The sequence below is a fragment of the Sander vitreus genome, chromosome 22 (genome assembly GCF_031162955.1).
Source record: "Sander vitreus isolate 19-12246 chromosome 22, sanVit1, whole genome shotgun sequence".
Classification (NCBI taxonomy): Eukaryota; Metazoa; Chordata; class Actinopteri; order Perciformes; family Percidae; genus Sander; species Sander vitreus.
Window position 1 is genome coordinate 4,991,485 of NC_135876.1, and position 23,162 is coordinate 5,014,646.

General features: G+C 42.3%; 1 pseudogene; it reads right to left on the reverse strand.

The window, feature by feature from the left end:
• The window catches only part of LOC144537492 (uncharacterized), a 35,816-nt pseudogene extending 12,896 nt beyond the window's left edge, over window positions 1-22,920 (reverse strand).
• Between the last annotated feature and the right edge of the window lie 242 nt (window positions 22,921-23,162).

The following is a 23,162-nucleotide window of genomic DNA, read 5'->3' on the forward strand; positions in this document are numbered from 1 at the left end:
TTCATCATCTGAGACCATGATCCTTCTCATCCAGTAGATGTTAAGCTAAATGCTTCAACCTGCTGATGACTCCTTAAGGTACAGTAAAGGACATTTGTGCTGTGGATTTCCTTAAAAAATCCAACAACAAAATATTATGTGATGTATTTTAAGTATTACATGGCCAAGATGTGTGCTTCATATGTCTGTGGCAGAGTTGCCTACATGTACAGTTTTCACACCCTGCAGCAAATGCACGTCTGCTGCATGTCTATTGAAGGCTATATTATATATATATATATATATATATATATATATATATATATATATATATATATATAGATCATATTGAGTGTATTGTTTTGATGATACTTGACACATCTTCAGCACAAAAGATCTATACTATCACCACAGTTTTCAAGATTAGTGTCACCAACTCAGCATCAGGACATAAGGAAATGGCTCATAACCCCATCTGCACCACCCACACCAGAATCTACTACAGGAGCTACATCTACAAGCGCAACAACAGTGTTTCTGTCCCTGCTACACATAAAGCTACTGTAGCCCGGCTAACATTAGCAGCACCAACTGCACTGCATCAGCTTCCTCAGCAAGCACACAGGGTAGCAGCTCGGTAGACCGTCCTTCTGAGGGTCTCAGTTGTGTATTGCCAAATCTGATGAAAGTAGTAGTAGCCACATTTCTAATGAGAAAAAAAAAAAACTCTAGGAAACAACAGAGAAGAGAAGACCGCCCAACACCAAACCAACGGGAGACAGTTCATGAATAACCTATGCTCCTTTTTTTTTTTACAAAAGGTAGGACCAACTGGACCTAAAATGTCAAGTGGTGTAACCACAAAAGAATGATAAATATTTAATATTTCATCCACTACATTGTTTGTGAGTGCACTCAAACGAATATAACTACTATTACAAAAATGTCACCCAAAAATAGATTTTATAAGGATTACTTTAAAATATAAATTATATTTTTTATTGCAATATCAAGTGGTAGACGTGCTGGAAACAACTTTTGTTTTCTAAGGGACTGTTCGTTATTTATTTCAGGGGCCACCGGAGAAGTTTTGGGATCTTTAATCAAAATAGACCTGACCTTCCCTTCACCAGCAATACATTCTGTATGACCCTCCAAAATGATATGGAAAAAAAGGGATGACACTCCCCAACAATGTATTGATGCCTTCTGTACTGGTTTGCACTTGGCAAAGATATACAGATACCCATTGTTTTTTACAGCCATGACTTATGTGACTAAACCTCTGCATTCTCATCTTACGCATCACACTCCACTGTTATGGTGTGGTGGCCATTTCAGTAGATTTACTCACTAACATAGTTGTGGAAACACAATAAGCATGGAAACTAAATGCACACTTCCTGCATTACTGCATTACTTCAAATACTAAGTTACTCATCTAGTAAACTAGTATTCACATGAAATAAAACAATAAAACATTGAGACCATTCAGCAAAGAACACTGGGAAATAACAAATTCAACACTGGTTGCTATGGACTAGTCACTAGGCTTCCTCAGTCATTGTATATTTTAGCATACGTAAAGCTGCCGAAGCTGAACATTATCCAAAACTCCATTTCTCAGACGAGCATTAATTTGGGAGCTTGCATGCTACCACTCCTTCCTTTTCAAATGCCTTGAAAAGACTGTTGTTTATATACATCGGGACCGAAAGGATATTTGAGTCGGGTATATAAAAGCTCGCGTCTGGTATGTTTTCGTACGGTGTTTTGGATGTTTTTTAACTAAACAGTATGGCAATCATTTAGAAATAAAATATTTTTTTCAGCAGATGTCTTAGTTACAACACAATGGAGCTAGCAAAGCAGTTTTGTGTTTATATGTGCGAGCGGGATTTATTCAGTTTGGGAAATCCCACGGTCTCTAAAGCTACAGCTTTATCTTGGACAAATTGTGTAAAAAGGCTTAAAATCATTTTTTTTTTTACAATGGAGTAGAGTGTTACATTTTATCAAACTTTAATTTACCTGCACATGATCATATTTTCAAGAAAAATCCTGGTTATCCCATTTGACACAAACCAGTTACACCACGTGACGTGATGCTTCTACAGTCAAAAACTATAATATAAAGAAAGTGACACTGAAATCAAGGACCGCAGTCAAAGTAGTGTATTGAACTTGGCGTTTCACTTCAATGACAAATATTTCATTGAGGTAACAATTTACTTTATTAGTGGTTAAAACTCATTTGATTAAATTAAACAACTAACGTCTTAACACATTGTGTGTGAGTGTATGTGTGAACAGAGTGTTTTTGTTTGAGAAAGAGGTAGATAGATGGGTAAAAGAGAGAGGGAGAAGCAAGTCTGACTGTGACGGCTTGGAAGTTTTTCCAGTCCTCTGCCATGAGATTTGAGTAGCGCAGATTCAGTGGTTCTGGCTCAGAGATTATATGCAACACATTTGTTTGGTAGTAGAAGAGGAGGTCAGCAGGACGAGGCCAGGTGAAGACGTTCTTCCAACCCATCTGTTGCATGCGGCTCACTTCCACTTATTCATCAACTACCTGAATGACTTAGCCTGACAAGCCAGACCCACATTAAGATGTTGGGTCTGGGAACTCACCATTGGCAGGGCTCAATCCAAGTGGCAGGATAAACGGTTGTCTGTCAAATTCCCTCTACACACAATAGGATAGCGCTAAAACCAACGAGAGCAACACTAGTTGATCGATTAAACTTTTACCGTATCCGGTCGGCAAAACTCCGAACACATCTTCCTTTTTTAAGAATGACTTGAGTGCCGTTCTTTCTCTTTTCTCAAAGAAAAGCTTAACTTCAAGTCTTCCAGAGTCTTGACCTTCAGGTCCTGGTTGCAATCTGCTGAGGAGAGGTTATCTTTGCTGCGGAAATCTACAGCTATGGGATTGTAGCACTTTGCAGATTCCAGGTCTCGCCCAGAAACAAGAAATTTCCCTCCACTGAATTGACGCCGGCTCTTCCGAGGTCACTTTCTGAATCTTTAGTGTACCTTTTACAGCTGGGATACTTGCAGGGACTGATTCATCATATTTTTCAATCTGCTCCTGAGATAGCCAGTTGTATTTGATGCTAGATGACTGTGCACTGAGGAATTTGTAGAGCTCCTCTGCTGATTGCAATTCAGTGCCTTTTTGGATGTTGCATCTGCAATGTGCTTTACAGCCCCACCCACTCCGCCAGGAGCTCCTTTGCAGTGCGCTTTTTCGCTAAAGTTCCAGCTGTCCCTTTTGAGCCCAAACATAAATGGCACTCTACTGAGAAGAAAAAAGTTTTTCTTGTTCCTGTATTGGGTCACTGGTCCATCACTGATCATATGGAGCGTGCTAGGGGGGGTTACTGCATTTGTCTATGGCATCCTTTAATACAGGCTCCATGTGAGCCCATACAGCACGCTCATCATGGCGGGGTGAGGCAGAGAGAGTTGCATAGGAGTAGGATGATAAGGCAGTCTATGCCAACCAGGTGTGGATGGTAACCCGTTTGTTAGCTGGTGTAACATTAAAGGGGCAGTATCTCACAAATTGGCTATAGGAAAATTTGAGGTGTGTCATTGCTGTTGCACTGTACTGTGTGTGTAGCTCTTTCAGGGTGTGAAGCAGTACCCTCCTTTGCTGCTTGATTTTATTTTGGGTTATCGTGTCCTTTTTGCCTGATAACATGCAGCTATTCTCATCCCTACGAAAGCAGACCACATTCTCTCTTCTCACTTGTGAGGTTTTCTGTTTGTCTCTCTCTCGCTCTCTCTCTGTTTGTTCTTTTCGATGGGCAGTTTCTGTTTATTCTGTTGCTTTCGCAATTTCCTTTCCATCTTGTGTGTCTTTTGCTTTGCTGCCTGTAGTTCCATTTTAACTTTGTGAAGCCACTCTTTCTCTTTAGCACTGAGCCATAGTGTTTGTTCCTTCGTTCCTTCACTTTCCTTTTGCTTGTGGCCTTTCTAATATTGGCTGTTCATATTGATGATCATTATGCATGGGCTCGGGATTATCTACATCCTCAACTTGGTCATTTGCCATAGATCGTCCATAGATGGTGGAGTAAGCACCCTTTCCTTTCGTCTATACTTTCTCTAGCACTCTCTCCATTTTCCCCTCGTCTTTTCCTGCTTTTTTTTTTTTAAAGCTCTGCTACTGGGGTATTTTGAGTTTTTCCTTCCTTTTTTCTCCTTTGATAACTACAAAAAAGGAACGTAAAATTTTAAAATGCTTGTAACAGAAATGGTCTTGTTCACTCACCACTTTACTCTGATTTTAACTAGATGGCACCTTGAAAGGTAGTTAAACCCCCTTGACATTTCAGGAAGCTAGCATGACTGACAGTATTACCTAAGTTATTAAAATAAATATAAACATAATTTTTTTTATTATATTTTAAATAGTATAATAACCTTTAATTTATGTTTATGCCAAAGTAGTTTCTGGGATCTTTTATTAAGAAATTTGCCCTTTAGCTAAAATGTTTGGTACAAAGTTTTGACGGTTACACCACTTAAACATTTTTGCCATTATACTCCAATTATTCTCTCAAAATTGATTAAAACCAAACTCTTTAAAATATGGCCTCTAACAAAGAATGTGTTTAAGTAATTTGTTTGTTTTTGTTTTAAATTGTATGTATTTAAATTTAACCTTTTACCTTATGGACAAAAAAAATGGGCGTCACGTCATTGACCCAAAAGCCAGCTTTTACAGTGCTGGTGGGGGTTGCTGGGTAATTAACCTGATGCATTGTGGTTGTTGTTAGTCCAATGGGAAGGAGCAGCGATCCAAATATACATTTATCTGAACAGTGAGTGTTTGTCCACATGTCTTTGTGAGGACCTGACTTTTAACCTTCAAAGTGAGGATTTAAAAAAAAAGTGAGGACATTTGTGGAAAATGTGGACAATTTTTAGAAAGTTATCACGTTTTTAAAAAGTCAAGATATATTTGCAAAAATGTGCAAATTTAAAGAAATTTAAAATATTTTATATAAATGAGGACATTAACTCTATTCCTGCCACACGTCACATACTAATACCATATATGAAACACATGACAAAATACAACTGTGGTCAAAACATTTATTCTGTACCCTAATACACTGATGATTGAATGACATCGGTTTTGTACTGCTGTACTGTTTTGTATGTGTTTTTACATAACCATTTTACATAAATATCCAAACAGTGATAATCAGTGACATATGTTATGGTGTGATTAAGGTGCTCCATTGGCAAGATATGCTTCACAAATCACACTCTTCAGAGTCATAACTCGGTCATATCTAAACACACAGACATGATACACATATTTTTACACTCAGTGTGACCTACAGATGTAAATCTTACATAAATCTACATAGAAAAAAAAGAGGTTGCAGAACTTTTGGTCCGTTGGTCTTTCTAGATTAATTCTGAAGTGCTAGTATTAGGGTGTTTCAGTGGGGGCTGAAGTTACAACCATATAACCTTGTTGCAGGCAAGAACAATGATGAAGCCGATTCTTGGTCCAGGGGTTATGTAGAGTTACTCAGAAATACAGAAATGAGAGAATTAAGAATGAGTGGAGTAAGCCTGTCGTATTAAGGACAAGAGTTTCTGGTCTCTATCAACTCCCGAGGGAAATCTCTGTCTCTTTAGCTACTAAATGCTCCACTATGTTCGCCAGCTAGTCTCTGACTAGGTCTGTCTGCTGTTTGCTGCTGAGCAGGTAGAGTACACTGGCTTTATCAGTTTTTTTCCACTGTAAACAGCTGCTTCTGGAGAGTTGAACACTCAATGTTTTTTTTTTGTTTTTTTTAAAGATTATTTTTTGGGGTATTTTAGGCCTTTAATTCCACAGGACAGATGAAGACTTGAAAGGGGAGAGAGAAGGGGAATGACATGCAGCAAAGGGCCGCAGGTCGTAGTTGAAGCCGCGGCCGCTGCGTCAAGGAGTAAACCTCTATATATGTGCGCCTGCTCTACCAACTGAGCTACCCCGGCCACACACGCTCAGTGGTGTTTTAAGCCCCCAACGTTGAATTCAAGGCAGTGCTGCAACCGTCGACTTCAAGGCACCTAACCCTAACCTTAACCCTAACCCTAAACATCGCCTAATCCTAGTGCCTTCCAGGCAGTGATGCCTGGAAGACGACGTTGGGGGCTTAAAACACCAAACAATGAGTTGAACACTGTGAGTTGAAACAAAACAATGAGTTCAAAGGGGGGAAGCCTGCAGAGTTTGAGATAATTCTTTGTGGGTTTGTCACTACGACTGACTCTCACATTATATGCAGTCGATTAATCGAGACACATTTGTAGTTGTGGTGTCAGTAGCTGCGGTTGCATCAAACCAATCATTTTCTTTTGACCTTGTTCTTAGATCATTATGACAGCACTCTGCTCTCCTGAAGCTGAGCTCCCTGATGTTAATTTTAAAATATTTTCTCTGCACAGCTCCTCTCTAATTGCTTGTCTCTCAACAGTTTCAAGGTGTGTATGTGTGTGTGGGTATTTAGTTAGACTGCTTCTCATTGTCAAAATGCTCTTGGCTGATTTGTTAGCTTGCTGCAGTCTTTTTGTGGTTGTTTTTTGTAAAGGAAATAAATGCTGATGCTTTTGACAAGCTTGGTCTTACCCAATTTCCTTTGGCCAATTTTGAGATTTTCAGTTTCAAATGAATAGGGGGACCCCTGTCGGAGCTGACTGATTGCATTTCCACAGAGCCTCAGTGGCATGTTGTGCCTGAGATCAACTTGGCATCCTAGCATGAAGGCAATTTCCATAAAAACGCACAACTACCCCCATGTCTCTCAGTGTGCACTACACAGAGGCACATGCTTGTGCAGTGATACAAATTAACACCACTGCTTCAAGTCTCTCTCTCTCTCTCTCACACACACACACACACACACACACACACACACACACACACACACACACACACACACAGTCAGAACCATGCCCAAGGCATTGTGGCTGTACTCAGCTCTGTGCAGCAGTCTGGGGTGGTCACATGTACAACCCTCTCCTGACTGTCATCAGTATGCTAATCGGGGGGAAAATAATGAGTGAGGGGTAACTTCTCCACTTAAACACACACCAAGAGGAGAGTTCGGGCCTGTGGAGGACCTCTGTCTCTCTCTCTCTTTCACACACACACACACACACACACACACACACACACACACACACACACACACACTCACATACTCACTATATATTGTAGTTGTTATGGTAGTAGTAAATGTAGCCAGCACTACATATGAGTAAGGGTTAATACCCGACGAGGTGTCCATTGTCAGGTATTAATGGACGTTGGCGACCAATAATGATAATTTATTTGCAGATCACCTTTCATACAAGATAACGGAATGACATGCAGTGAGTGCTTCACATGTACAGACATAATTAATGCAGAATAAGATAGGGAAAAAATGGTGATGAAGTAATATTTTCCACCAGGTTGTCCATGTTTATAGAGCCTGCATGAAACAACACGGTGAAAACGCACGGGGGGAGTGTCCTTTCTGTAGTCCACCTTCAGATTCTCCTCGCACCGCGATTCTCTTTTCCTAATTCCTTTTGAATTCTTCTTCACATCTTTCCTTGACCTCGTGACGTTTACTATCAGGGTTGAGGAAAAGTGGTTAGTAAAGGACTTAGTTTTCACTGTTTTTTGACTTTTCGACCGCAGCAGTCCTTTTTGCTTAGAAAGGTTCCTAACAGAGTGAAATGAGCTGGAGGTATCTTAGCAGGAGCCATGATAAGAGCCGGAGGAATTGTCTGCGTGGTAAGGAAAGGTGCTCCAATGTTTCCTTTCTTATCTTCTTGATCATAGGATGCACCGGACCATCCTTTACCAAAGTAAAGCAGATAATGCCGTCCCATAATCATCACCATTCAGCCGTTCATAATCACAATATTAACCATAGCACACCATGCAGTTGCAGATCTCTAAATAGGAGAAAATAATTCATTTGGTTGGATGATGTAAGCAGACAGGTGCATTTGGATGTCATCAGAGCCAATCCATGTATAAATCATTATTCTCAATGATTATTCTCAATGATTATTCCCATCCATCCTTGTCCGCTTATCCGGTATTGGGTCGCGGGGGTAGCAGCACTAGCAGGGGACCCCAAACTTTCCTTTCCAGCTCCGACTGGGGGATCCCGAGGCGTTCCCAGGCCAGGTTGGAGATATAATCCCTCCACCTAGTCCTGGGTTTTCTCCAAGGCCTCCTCCCAGCTGGATGTGCCTGGAACACCTCCCTAGGAAGGAGTCCACGGGGCATCCTTACCAGATGCCCGAACCACCTCAACTGGCTTCTTTCGACGCGAAGGAGCAGCGGCTCTACTCCGAGCTCCTCACGGATGACTGAGCTTCTCACCCTATCTCTAAGGGTGACGCCAGCCACCCTCCTGAGGAAACCCATTTCGGCCACTTGTACCCTGGATCTTGTTCTTTCGGTCATGACCAAGCCTTCATGACCATAGGTGAGGGTAGGAACAAAAACTGACAGGTAGATTGAGAGCTTTGCCTTCTTGCTCAGCTCTCTTTTCATCACAATGGTGCGATAAATTCAATGTAATACTGCACCTGCTGCGCTGATTCTCCGACCAATCTCCCGCTCCATTGTCCCCTCACTCGCGAACAAGTAAGGACTCATTCCCTACCTGGAGAAGGCACTCCATCGGTTTCCTGCCATGGCAGGACCATGTACCATGGCCTCCAATTTAGAGGTGCTGATCCTCATCCCAGCCGCTTCACACTCGGCTGCGAAGCGATCCAGTGAGTGCTGAAGATCACAGGCCGATGATGCCATCAGGACCACATCATCTGCAAAAAGCAGCGATGAGATCCCCAGCCCACCGAACTGCAACCCCTCTCCACCCCGACTACGCCTCGATATCCTCTCCATAAATACTACAAACAGAATTGGTGACAAAGTGCAGCCCTGGCGGAGGCCAACTCTCACCTGAAACGAGTCCGACTTGTTTAACTACCTCAGCAACTTCCACCAGGGAAATTGACGACAATCCCCCATCATCCTCCAGCTCTGCCTCTACCATAGAGGGCGTATTAGTCGGATTTAGGAGTTCCTCAAAGTGCTCCTTCCACCGCCCTATTACCTCCTCAGTTGAGGTCAACAGCGTCCCATCCTTACTGTACACAGCTTGGATGGTTCCCCGCTTCCCCCTCCTGAGGTGGCGAACGGTTTTCCAGAAGCACCTTGGTGCCGTCCGAAAGTCCTTCTCCATGTCTTTTCCGAATTTCTCCCACATCCTCTGCTTTGCCTATTTCACAGCAGAGGCTGCAGCCCTTCGGGCCCTTCGGTACCTTGCAACTGCCTCCGGAGTCCTCTGGGATAACATATCCCGGAAAGACTCCTTCTTCAGTCGGACGGCTTGTCTGTCGGACAGGGGCCTCCTCCAGATGTTCCCAATTTACCCGCACTACCCGTTTGGGCTTAGCAGGTCTGTCCAGAGTCTTCCCCCACCCTCTGACCCAACTCACCACCAGATGGTGATCGGTTGACAGCTCCGCCCCTCTCTTCACCCAAGTGTCCAAAACATACGGCCTCAGATCAGATGAAACGATTATAAAATCGATCATTGACCTTTGGCCTAGGGTGCTCTGGTACCAAGTACACTTATGAGCATCCCTATGTTCGAACATGGTGTTCGTTATAGACAATCCATGACTAGCACAGAAGTCCAACCACTCTGGTTTAGATCAGGGAAGCCATTCCTCCCAATCACGCCTCTCCATGTGTCTCCATCATTGCCCACGTGCGCGTTGAAGTCCCCCAGCAGAACTATGGGGTTCCTCACTGGAGCCCCATGCAGGACTCCACTCAAGGTCTGCAAGAAGGCCGAATACTCTGAACTCTTGTTTGGTAGAAGAAAAGAGTCCAACCCCTATCCAGGAGTATGGTTCCAGAACCCGAGACTGTGCGTAGAGGTAAGCCCCACCAGATCTAACCGGTAGCGCTCCACCTCCCGCACATGTTCCGGCTCCTTCCCCCACAGAGAGGTGACATTCCATGTCCCCAGAGCCAGCGTCTGCTGCCCGGGTCAGGTCCATCGAGGCCCCTGACCTTCACTGCCACCCGTGTGGCAGCGCACCCGACCCCAGCTGTGCCCGGCCGGGCTCCGTGGCAAACCCGGCCACCAGACGCTCACTGACGAGCCTTCCATCTGGGCCTGGCTCCAGACGGGGGCCCCGGGTTTCCTCCCGGCAGGGTCACTCCATCTCTTCCTCGGTCACTCATAGGGTTTTTGAACCATTCTTTGTCTGGCCCCTCCCCTGAGACCACTTTGCCTTTGGAGACCCTACCAGGAGCACAAAGCTCCAGACAACACAGCCCTCAGGTTCATAGGGACACACAAACCTCTCCACCATGATAAGGTGATGGTTCCCGGAGAGGCACCATCACCTTTTTCAAATGTGTTGAAATAAAAACATCATCTGGCTAAAAACTTTTATCCCCTTTACTTGAAAGACAGGCACCTCTACACTCAAGTGTTGTTCAAGTATGTTGCTTTTTAAATTATGTTTTACAATTATATGAATGATTGCAGAGGCAGCTTTCAGAAAATTGTTTCCATGCGCGCAGAATGTTACTGTGAACTTGACATAGGACACAGAACTAATATTTTAGCTTCTGAAATAATCAATGAAGTTACGTTGCTGACTGCTGTCCTCGTAAGTAACTGCGCACAGTGGAGCAGCAGCGGACAGCTCTAGAAGTAGTAGTAGTAGTAGTTTAGAGAATGTAATTAATATTTTCCTCATTAATCATTAGTATTATTTCACCCACCTGCAACCATCTAACCTATATAAATGCAATCCGTGTACAGCAGTAGATTTGTAGGTCTAACATGGTATGCTTATCATGCATACATTTAACAATTACTTTCATGCAATCATAAAAATTTTGATTCATGTGGATATATTTGAGTGGACAGGAGCGTGAGCAACCAATAATTATCTTTCATACAAGAAATGCAGCTCAGTGCTGTACAATAAAGAAATCACATGCACCGAGTGCTCCACATGAATACACATAATTAATGCAAAATAAGATAGAAAATAAAATGGTAATGAAGTCATATTTTTCTACTGGGTTGTCCACCTTTATATAGCCTACATGAAACAACATGGTAGGGATGCACGGGGTAAAGTATTATGCACTTTTAGTAGTCCATCATTGGATCATAGTACTTTCACAGTGGCAGTGGATCTGAAGTGACAGGAGAGTTAATACACAGAGCAGGTGACAGAATGGATAGCAGGAGCTGGCTGGAGTTGTGACAGCTTGTGTCTTCAACACTAAGGTAATTAGAGTTTGCAGAGTTATCACATCAGCGCTTCATTTGGAAATCGTCACAAAGTGACGTCCTCAGCCAGCAAACAGCAGGTTTTCGGCTGATGGGAGCTTCGCAGCACATTCTGAACATGCCTCCTGCACTGCTTTTATCAGCATGGCCTTGCCTCCACTGGTTCTGTCGTGGATATGATAATGCATTCAATAACATGGTTTTCTCTCTCAGATTATATTTTCCCCAGAAACAATCAGGGATACTATTTTTTTTCCTTCTCCTCCCGGGAAACGTTGACTTGTTTTCACTGTGAAACAAAATAACCTATTTCCAGACAAGCTGTTAAGTGCTGGAGGTAATGCTCTCTGATTCTGCTTCACCTGCACTGCACAAGAAAAAGCCTCAGATATGGAGTGAAAAAGAAAAGAAAAGAAAAGAAGAAATGCTCAAGTGGGATATCTAGCTGGCAGAATCCATTTCGAGTAAGCAAGCAATTGCTGCTCATTGACACGGCAATGTCTTAAGCCTGGTTGGTGAATGAATATTTTTGCAAATATATTGCATGATTTTACAGTAGAGGGCCTGCAGCAGTTGCAAACACAGTAAAAAGCAAGACAATAATCTGCGAGGGAAGCACGGCATGTGACTGCGATCAGCTCTTATTTCGCTTTCAGGAGCCCAAACTATTTTTCAATATCATGTAAGATGCACGACAACACGGCAAGAGAAGGAATAAACCTCTGCATATGATAACGAAAGCGGGACGCTGAGGTGGATTACTGTTTGTTTCTCCTCCTCTGCTCTGTCTTCTGTGGACAGTAAGCCTACGCAGACACAGTGTGCGCTCTTAAATGAAGAGATACTATGTAACTAAAAGCTTATTAGCTCATCAAAGGCTTTTGGAGTCCCCCCGCTTCTCTGCTCACTACGCTCAAAGTGTCAATGTTAGCAGAAAGGATCTCATTAATTTTTGGTGGATGAAGAACAGTGGCCACTACTCCAGAGTAAACAGCAATGTTTTAATAATAATGGGCCGGCAGCTGGGGCTCTTTGTCTGTCTTGCTGTTTGCTGTCCTCTGAAGGCATAATGAGAGTGTGTTGGTGTAGTTGTTCAGCAGAGGACAGGAGAATACACTCTGCAAAGGCAAGAGACGCACCGCAAGGACCGCTTTGACAAGAATGAACCCTGAGAAACAGACAGGCAGAATAAAAGAGATCCCTTCTCAAACTAGACCAATTTAGACCGTTCTCTTATCCACAGTCACTAAGCGAGGAGATTCAGAGTTGTAGTCTTTCAGGTAATAATACGTCTGTCTTGTTAGTCTCAGTCACAGTGACACTGGGGACTTTTCCTGTATTATGATTGGATCCTAAAAATACTGAGATCATAGTGCAGTTATTGGATCCTCATAAACGCCAGCTAGTCATCGTGTGGTCCACACATTAACAGTGTCAAAATAAAACATTAATACAATCGTGAAAGCAAGGTCCAAAAGACAAAACATGAAAATAAGTCTAGAAGCAAAGAGAAGCAGCAGATTTGATTACAGAACAACTATTAATTACAACAGTATCACACAAGCATACATCAAAGTCATGAAAACTTAGACCATGTCAGATAGAAAACATGTATGTGCAGTCATATAGCTTTATGTACAGCACTTTTTGATTGTCAGTCTGTATGTTTTAAGAAGTTCTTCTTGGCTCTAGCTGTTGCACGCCACAATAAATGTGAATAAAATTCAGGCATAGCTAAAAATATAGCTTTACTTATGAAAACAAGCTGACTAGAATGTCATATGGCTTCATCTGGGTGCCATGGATGTCTTTGATGCACGAACAATACCAGTATAGTATACACAGTGAATGTCTAGCAGCCTAATTTGGGGCTAACTGACGTTTATCAAGATCCTTTTTATTAACAGCGGACTGTATGACTGCAAAACACGCAACACTAATGACTTATTGTCGCTTTTCATGATTACTGGATTGACAAAGGTAGAACATTTCCTGCTAATAGCAATACCCTTTCCCATTCACTAAAGTTTCAATATGCAGACACCAGGAAAGAGGTGCAACTCTGATCTGATTAACTTCTGTATGGAGGCAGAGATGAAGACTATTAGCTAATATTTTTGTTTCAATTATCAAAGAGCCATTCATTTGGATTTAGATATGCTTTATATCATATTGTATTTATTGACCCAGTCATGCAAAGCTTTCAATTTAGCGCCTAATACATTGATGAGCCAAGCAATACACAGGTGTCAAATATAATAATAGATGATCTCTTTACAATAAGGGCCAAATCATTTTGCCTATTTTAACCCAAATAATTACAGGACCTATGGAGCACAGGAGCTAAAGCTAAAGACAGATTCAAAAGTTTGTAGTCACGAAGCTGACAACATAACTGCAAACCTCTTCCTAATATTGATATTAGTGGCGTCCAGTACTTCCTTTTACTGTGAATAACGTGGTATACAAGTTGTAGCAGTTGTGGTATGTGTTTAAAGTTACAACAAGGAACTTTCATTTTGTGTTGAATTTGGCAGCTGGTAGTTTTTCCTGGTAGGGTTGTAAAGATTTGCAGCTGCCAGACTCCCTTTAGAAAACCTCTCATTTTACTGCAGCAGGGTCTGACACTTGGCCTCGCTCAGTCCTGCTTCTGGTTCTCCTGTGCCTCCGGCGGGCCTAGCAGTACGACCTAGGCCTCCAGCAGCCTGGTGTCGCCGTTGGCTCCCAGGAAGCACGCAGTAAGGTCCAGTTCCTGTAGCCGCACCCTGCAGCTTCTCCCCGTCTGCCAGCACACGCAGTGGGACCTCCTACCGAAGTCGATGTATAGGTACTCCTGGACAAATGTTGAAGATCCTCCTGACCACCACCTAGTCTTTGGCTGGACCAGGAGCAACCAGCCAGCAAGTTGCTGCCGGAGTCTAAGCTGAAGGATTTTCTGGTGAACCTGCATGATGTAAATCACTTCGTCTAAATTCACAGGAAATCAGACCCGGTGGCAGGTATTTAGAGTAACTACATATAAATAGCCTGGACTGTACTTTATCTTCACGTTAGCATTAACAAGCAATAGGACTAAGCTTACACTTGCTATTTTGAGTGCAGAGTAGTGCATACACAATGAAGAAGTATAGCAAAATGCAGTGCATTACTACTATGACCCCTGGCGAGATCCAGAAAAATTTCAACAGAAAAGTTATTGACAGAAATCAAAAGGATATGAAGAAAACAAAATTAAAAGAAAGTTGATCCAATTCACTTAGATCATATACAATGAGAAGCAAAGACTTGTGAAAGCCATCCCTCATCCAGTGAGAGTCACTCTGTTGAGATCATAGGCCAACAGATATATTAAAGGATTAATCTGGGCTCCTCTGCAGCTAAATAAATGTCCTTTGTAATCTGTCAGGGCCCTGGCGATGAAATAGATGGGGCCACATGTGTTTTATCAGCATGGTAATTGTTCATGTTGACACACATTGTCTTTAAGAGGATGGGAGGTGAGAGACATTCCGCCTTATTAATGGTTTCTAATAAAGACGGCCGTTTATCAGGCATTATATGGCAATTTCAGACAGGCCAGGTTTCACACACATACACACACACACACACACACAGAGCACATATGAAGGCGTTGTTCGTTGTCTATTCACACTTTGGAAATGCCTTCTTTCACAAAGTGGACTGTATTTTATTATTTTTGATAAAATCACATGGTAGCAGGTGGTTGTATATTGGTGGAGATGATAACTCCTGTCTCTGTTCAAATCAAGCGGCAATTGTCAGATCTGAAAAGTGAATGACATTTTATTATTTTTTCTGTTAAATTATTTGTTTTTATTTGTATTTTGTTTTTGTTTCATTAATTCATTAATTATGTTGTGAGTCCCAAAGTGTCCTCTACTTGCTATGAATAAAATCTGGTTAGAGAATTTGCTAAATTAATTTTCTTTGCCTAAAATATGTTACATTTAAGGACACATATCTTAAAAATAGTGGATCCACATTTTAAAAAGGAAAACTATGTAATGTTAATTACCCTTCTTATTAGGTCCCCAAATTCCTCCTAAAAATGGATAATTGCAGAATTGATTTGATTTGCATAAATTAGTACTGGTGTTGGTTTGACATATTGTAACAAGGCTAAGCTAACCTAGGCTCGTAGAACAACAAAGGAACACAGCTACTAAAGGTAGCTTTTAAAAAGGTGTATTTACAAAAGTTGTGTTGTGGGAAAACAAATTTTTCGTGTTACGTGTGGTTTTCATCGTCAGGCTGCAGCGTGCTGCCTCCGTGATTGTCTCCCTCCGGAAACAATCTCAATCTGAATCTCCTCTCACACCTGCAAATGCTGGGTTAAATCAGATCAACCAACACGCCGCCCTCATGTGTAATTTGTCAGTCCGACCCTCTCATCAGGCTAACTGCACAAACTATCAGTACTGTCTAGACTGTCACTAAAATGTAATAATAGGAAAACATGAGCAATAAATGATTTGTTGCACTCAGCTGCAAACTCTCTGTCTTTTTTAAAATATGACTATTTTTTCACACACCTGGACAATAAACATGAAAGGTAAATTATTTATAGCTGTGATGAATAGGTGTAATGTCATGTAGATTTTCATAATATCTAACGCAGGCTGTGTTGCTGCTGAATGCGGCTGATTGGATGGAGAGGGTGAGTTGTCACAGTGCCGTGTGCTACTGCTGCTCCTGCTTGTGTAACTGGCCTTGAGTGATGTAAGTGGACTCAGTGGCCTCTGCAGCCATTCTTACTCTGGTCAGGGTCATTATTTTAAAAGCCTCTTTCCTCCCTTTTTCATTCGGTCTCTGCTTCTCCTCGCTCCCATCCTCTCTGTACACCATATTTGCTCTGCTTACCCTTATCTCTGTGAATTTCTCTACATTTGGCTAAGATGGCTCACCACTCACGTCTCTATTTAGCTCCTCCTAACAGGGATGGGAGGAGCGATGCAAGAAAAAGATGCAAGGATGGAGGAATGTATTATCCAAAAAGGAAATCAAATTATTTTCAGAGGACCACATTAACCGAGGAACCAATTTCCTCACTGTCCTATTCTCTCCTTGCACAATGTAGTGTAAGTACATCCGTTGTACAAACATCATGTCTGTTTACTTTCTGTTAACTCTAAGGTAACATTACCTTCGCCTCCAACCAATCATATGAAAGGCGTTTTCATCCTTTAGTTAGTTAACTCACTTTTCACAGTTCACACTGTACATTTTGTTAATAGTATTTACCGTTCCTATAAAGTAGTTTTGATCATTTCGATCAGTTTGATAATCAGCTAATAATTGGCAGACTTTCTCTTAAGATACTGAACACCCACAAACAAATTCGGGTTTATTTTAAAGTGCTCATATTATGCTCATTTTCAGGTTCATACTTGTATTTAGAGGTTGTACTAGAATAGGTTTACATGGTTTCATTTTCAAAAAACACCATATTTTTGTTATACTGCACATTGCTGCAGCTCCTCTTTTCACCCTGTGTGTTGAGCTCTCTGTTTTAGCTACAGAGTGAGGCATCTCACTTCTGTTCCATCTTTGTTGGGAGTCGCACATGCTCAGTAGCTAGGTAAGTACTACTAGGCAGTCAGAAGCAGAGTTTGAGGGCGTGCCATGCTAGCAGCTAGGCGAGCATTATAACGTGTGTTACAAAATGACGCACGTTTGTCCCGGAAGTAAAGGCTGGACTACAATAAAGCTGTTTGGAGCAGTTTGTGAACAGTGTTTTCTGTTGGAGATGGTAAGTCCCTTTGGGGTGGACTTTGGGCTTTTCACTTTGTAAACCTATAACGTGCACACAAAAAGGATATATAACACAATAAAGGAAAGGGGAAAAAAGCCAAAAAGCATCATATGAGCACTTTAATGTCCACAGTATTAGCATGGTTAGCATTGCTTAGCCTCTGTCCTGATTGACAGGTCCTAAAGCATCCCCTGCTTTATCGCCTGTTATAAAATAAATGGGACCATCATTTACTAAATGAACATCATGCTGTGTTGAAGAAGACTTGAAACTAGCGATTAAGAACAAACTCATGACAATGTTTACTGAGGGAATAAATCAAGTGAGAAGTAGGCTCATTTTCTCATACACTTATATACAATTGGACCTCTATTTTGAGCCAGTGCAGTCGCCCGCTGCTGTAAATCAGATAGAATGCAGCGTTAAGAAGCTTCAGCCTAGAAGTTGATACTTGGTTTCATCTCAGTGCATGTTACAGTTTTATCAATGAGAACAGAAGCATTTATGTGGGAGAAACTGATCCTATTGTTCCAAAGAGAGTTGTTAGAGCCATATATATTGTTGACATGTGAAAGTGGCAGATTAAAAGTATATACACAGGTGCTGGTCATATAATTAGAATATCATGAAAAAGTTGATTTATGTCAGTAATTCCATTCAAAAAGTGACATTTGTATATTATATTCATTCATCACACACAGAGTGATATATTTCAAATGTTCATTTCTTTTAATTGTGATGATTATAAAACTAATGAAAATCCCAAATTCAGTATCTCCGAAAATTAGAATATTACTTAAGACCAATACAAAAAAGGACTTTTAGAAATGTTGGCCAACTGAAAAGTATGAACATGAAAGGTATGAGCATGTACTGCACTCAATACTTAGTTGGGGCACCGTTTGCCTGAATTACTGCAGCAATGCGGCGTGGCATGGAGTCGATCAGTCTGTGGCACTGCTCAGGTGTTATGAGAGCCCAGGTTGCTCTGATAGTGGCCTTCAGCTCTTCTGCATTGTTGGGTCTGGCGCGTCGCATCATCCTCTTCACAATATCCAATAGCCCAGGCAAGACGCTTCTGACGCTGTGTCTTGCTCAGGAGTGGCTTGACACAAGGAATGCGACAGCTGAAACCCATGTCTTGCATACGTCTGTGCGTGGTGGTTCTTGAAGCATTGACTCCAGCTGCATTCCACTCTTTGTGAATCTCCCCCACATTTTTGAATGGGTTTTGTTTCACAATCCTCTCCAGGGTGCGGTTATCCCTATTGCTTGTACACTTTTCTACCACATCTTTTCCTTCCCTTCGCCTCTCTATTAATGTGCTTGGACACAGAGCTCTGTGAACAGCCAGCCTCTTTAGCAATGACCTTTTGTGTCTTGTCCTCCTTGTGCAAGGTGTCAATGGTCGTCTTTCGGACAGCTGTCAAGTCAGTAGTCTTCCCCATGATTGTGTAGCCTACAGAACTAGACTGAGAGACCATTTAAAGGCCTTTGCAGGCGTTTTGAGTTAATTAGCTGATTAGAGTGTGGCACCAGGTGTCTTCAATTTTGAACCTTTTCACAATATTCTAATTTTCTGAAATACTGAATTTGGGGTTTTCATTAGTTGTCAGTTATAATCATCAAAATTAAAAGAAATAAACACTTAAAATATATCAGTCTGTGTGGAATGAATGTATACATTATACAAGTTTCACTTTTTGAATGGAATTACTGAAATAAATCAACTTTTTCATGATATTCTAATTATATGACCAGCACCTGTGTGTGTGTGTGTGTGTGTGTGTGTGTGTGTGTGTGTATATTATATATATATATATATATATATATATATATATATTTTAGAGTGGTGATCGGCCGCATTTTTCTGTCCAAGCCCGGCCCGCGTCCGACACAGTTAAAATCTAATTTTCTCATACTAATGACACATGTACGTTTGTTTGTGTGGAAAGCCCACTTTTATTAAGCAACTGTAGGAAGGCATTCGGAAATGTCAACAGATGAGCGCATCAGTGCACACGGGGCAACAAGCGCACGTTAATAAGCTGTTAAAATGTTCAATGTGTTAACCTTTCCTGATTGCTTCGTTTGGCCGACGTTATAAAATGAATAACGCTGCGTTTAAAATGCTGTTTCTGGTGAGCAAATGAATGAACTTGGCTTTCAGTCTGGGGTTTATCTTGGACACCGCACACACTGTGTACAAAACTTAAACTTATTCCACCAACTCTGCTCCGGTCACATCTATACGTCTGCTTCCTCTTTCTCTATCTCTTTTCTGCCCACTTTTCACACACACACACACACACACACACACACACACACACACACACACACACTGAGCTCTCTTAAAGGAACCGCAGCACCATTTTACAACAAATGCCTTATTGTGCTGATGTGACCGAGCCCGATCCGAACCTGAACATCATTTCTAAATATCTGTCCGAACCCGGCCCGGCCCGTCGGGTACTGTCGGGTCCCATCGGGTCACGTCATGTCCCGTCGGGTATCACCACACAGTGGGGAGAACAAGTATTTGATACACTGCCGATTTTGCAGGTTTTCCCACTCACAAAGCATGTAGAAGTCTGTAATTTTTATCATAGGTACACTTCAACTGTGAGAGACGGAATCTAAAACAAAAATCCAGAAAATCACATTGTATGGTTTTTAAATAATTATTACCTGTATTAACTGCACCTGTTTGAACTCGTTACCTGTATAAAAGACACCTGTCCACACACTCAATCAAACAGACTCCAACCTCTCCACAATGGCCAAGACCAGAGAGCTGTGTAAGGGATAACATTGTAGACCTGCACAAGGCTGGGATGGGCTACAGGACAAGAGGCAAGCATCTTGGTGAGAAGGCAACAACTGTTGACGCAATTATTAGAAAATATAAGAAGTTCAAGATGACGGTCAATCTCCCTCGGTGTGGGGCTCCATGCAAGATCTCACCTCATGGGGCATCAATGATCATGAGGAAGGTGAGGGATCAGCCCAGAACTACACGGCAGGACCTGGTCAATGACCTGAAGAGAGCTGGGACCACAGTCTCAAAGAAAACCATTAGTAACACACTACACTGTCATGAATTAAAATCCTGCAGCGCACGCAAGGTCCCCCTGCTCAAGCCAGCGCACGTCCAGGCCCGTCTGAAGTTTGCCAATGACCATCTGGATGATCCACAGGAGGAATGGGAGAAGGTCATGTGGTCTGATAAGACAAAAATAGAGCTTTTTGGTCTAAACTCCACTCGCCGTGTTTGGAGGAAGAAGAAGGATGAGTACAACCCCAAGAACACCATCCCAACCATGAAGCATGGAGGGGGTAACATCATTCTTTGGGGATGCTTTTCTGCAAAGGGGACAGGACGACTGCACCATATTGAGGGGAGGATGGATGGGGCCATGTATCGCGAGATCTTGGCCAACAACCTCCTTCCCTCAGTAAGAGCATTGAAGATGGGTCGTGGCTGGGTCTTTCAGCAGTCTTTCAACAACAACCTGAAACACACAGCCAGGGCAACTAAGGAGTGGCTCCGTAAGAAGCATCTCAAGGTCCTGGAGTGACCTAGCCAGTCTCCAGACCTGAACCCAATAGAAAATCTTTGGAGGGAGCTGAAAGCCAGAATTGCCCAGTGACAGCCCCGAAACCTGAAGGGTCTGGAGAAGGTCTGTATGGAGGAGTGGGCCAAAATCCCTGCTGCAGTGTGTGCAAACCTGGTCAAGAACTACAGAAAACGTATGATCTCTGTAATTGCAAACAAAGGTTTCTGTACCAAATATTAAGTTCTGCTTTTCTGATGTATCAAATACTTATGTCATGCAATAAAATGCAAATTAATTACTTAAAAATCATACAATGTGATTTTCTGGATTTTTGTTTTAGATTCCTTCACTCACAGTTGAAGAGTACCTATGATAAAAATGACAGACTTCTACATGCTTTATAAGTGGGAGAACCTGCAAAATTGGCAGTGTATCAAATACTTGTTCTCCCCACTGTATATATATTTATATATGTAGGCCATACAAGCATTTGTCTACCCACTTGAAAAAAGTCCTTGAAGTGAAACTAAACCAATTTTACCCAGTGTTTCCAGGTGTTGGCGAGTGAGAAAAGCCTTTAGTGTGTCCAGAGGGAGTGGTGTGACTGTGTCTGATAAATGTCCTCCAGTGATGTCACTTGAGTCAGCGTCGGTTGAAGACTACACGTCTGAAAAGTAAAAATCTGTGGAGGAGTGGAGTTAGAAAGACGTGATCTGAGCACACCTCTGCTGCAGGAGACATTAGCTGCTGCTAGCAGGACACACCTCAATCTCTGACTCTACTGTCAGCCGTTGCATTGTGGGTAATGTAGGCACCAGGTTTGGACACTGAAGTAAACTGTGTGTGAAATAAAATAGACAATATGGTTTTGCTGCATCAATTTAGATTCTGCCTTTACTTAAATCTATATTCTACAGTAGTTCCCCAACAAACAGTAGCGTCTCTCCAGTGTGACTAATGGAGCTTCACGCCCACCAGAGGGCATGTTACATCAATAATGTTACATAAATGAAAATGAATATATATATATATATATATATATATATATATATATATATATATACATATAAATATGTGAGGAAAAATAAGTTATTAGTTTGGTGGAATAATTGCCCTCATAACAGTATCTCCCAACACACACCCCCACAGCCCACACTCTCTTCCCAGCGGCCAATTATCCAGGAATAATCAGGGGAAACTCAAACACTAACAAGTTCTATCTACACAACGACATGATGACGAGCCTTTTCTTCTTATGTCTTTTCATTTTTTCACATATCGGCCTCTCTATTCCCTCCTCTCCTGCTCTCTCCGGACCACAGTAACGACAGTGAAGGGAAGCGGGGGGGGTATGGGAGAATGGAGCCGAGTGAAATGCCCCCATGATTCTCATTTTGATGAGGGGTATACCTCCTAACAAGCGCAGAGATGACAGCAGATGGGCAAGCCTCCCCATCCCCCCCACCCTGCCCCTCACCCCCCACTCCCACCAGTAAAGACAGACATTATGGTCACTGTGAAATCATCACAAGGACTAGGGCTGCTAGTGAAGAGAGATGAATGGCTGTTGTTGCTGTTATTGCATTCCACCATTGATTGGCAGACAAAACTCTTTCCCTTTCTGCCTTTTTCTCCTTCTCTGTTCATCTTCATTTCATCTCCTTAATTCAACAACTGGAGGAGTTGTATCTGTCAAAGTCCTTCCCCAGCAGTAAACAACTACAAGACATGCCTCAGTAAGCTTGTTTAAACAGCTGATCAAACTCCCACGTAAAGCTGATGAATCCTAACACCTTCCTACAACATGTAGACAAGCCCTAACCACCAGAACCCACCACCTCCCCTCCCCACCCCTTCCGGCTCCTCGCAACACTTTCAACGCTTAATCTCGCAAATCAATGTCAATTACATACTGATTATGTTTAGTGCACCTAACCATTTGTCCTGATTTGGGAGCCGTGTAAGTGTGGAAATCAGCAATCCGTGTACTTGGATATTGAGGGTGTGGGTGTGTCGCGGTGCCACAGTACAATATTGTAACTTCAAAGGTCATGTTTGACTGTTTCTGCATCATTAGATATGAAGAGTAGTCTTGATTTACTGGGAAACACAGAAAGGTCAAGCGTGACCGCTCTCCCTCTGCCTCTCTCGGGTCGTAGCTGTGCTGAGGTTCCATGTCACACTGGGAAGACAAAATGGCAGCAGCCGAGGGGCCAGGGTGATGCACACTGCAGCCAGCGCAGCGGGGACCTGTCTGCATGTTGTCCACACGTCGCTATGCCTTTGCGTTGCCATTTCTCGTCCTGTACAGGTTGAAACGCACTGACTTCCCATGGTTCAATGAGTCTAAAAATACACCCAGAGTCCACCTGTTTCTGCTTCTATTTTCTTCCAGCTGTATAAACTGTGCTTATAGGCCTGAAGCTTTTGCTAAATGCAGATAAAACGACACCAAGCATGAAACTAATGAATATAATCTCAAGCAATAACCCTAACCCTGTA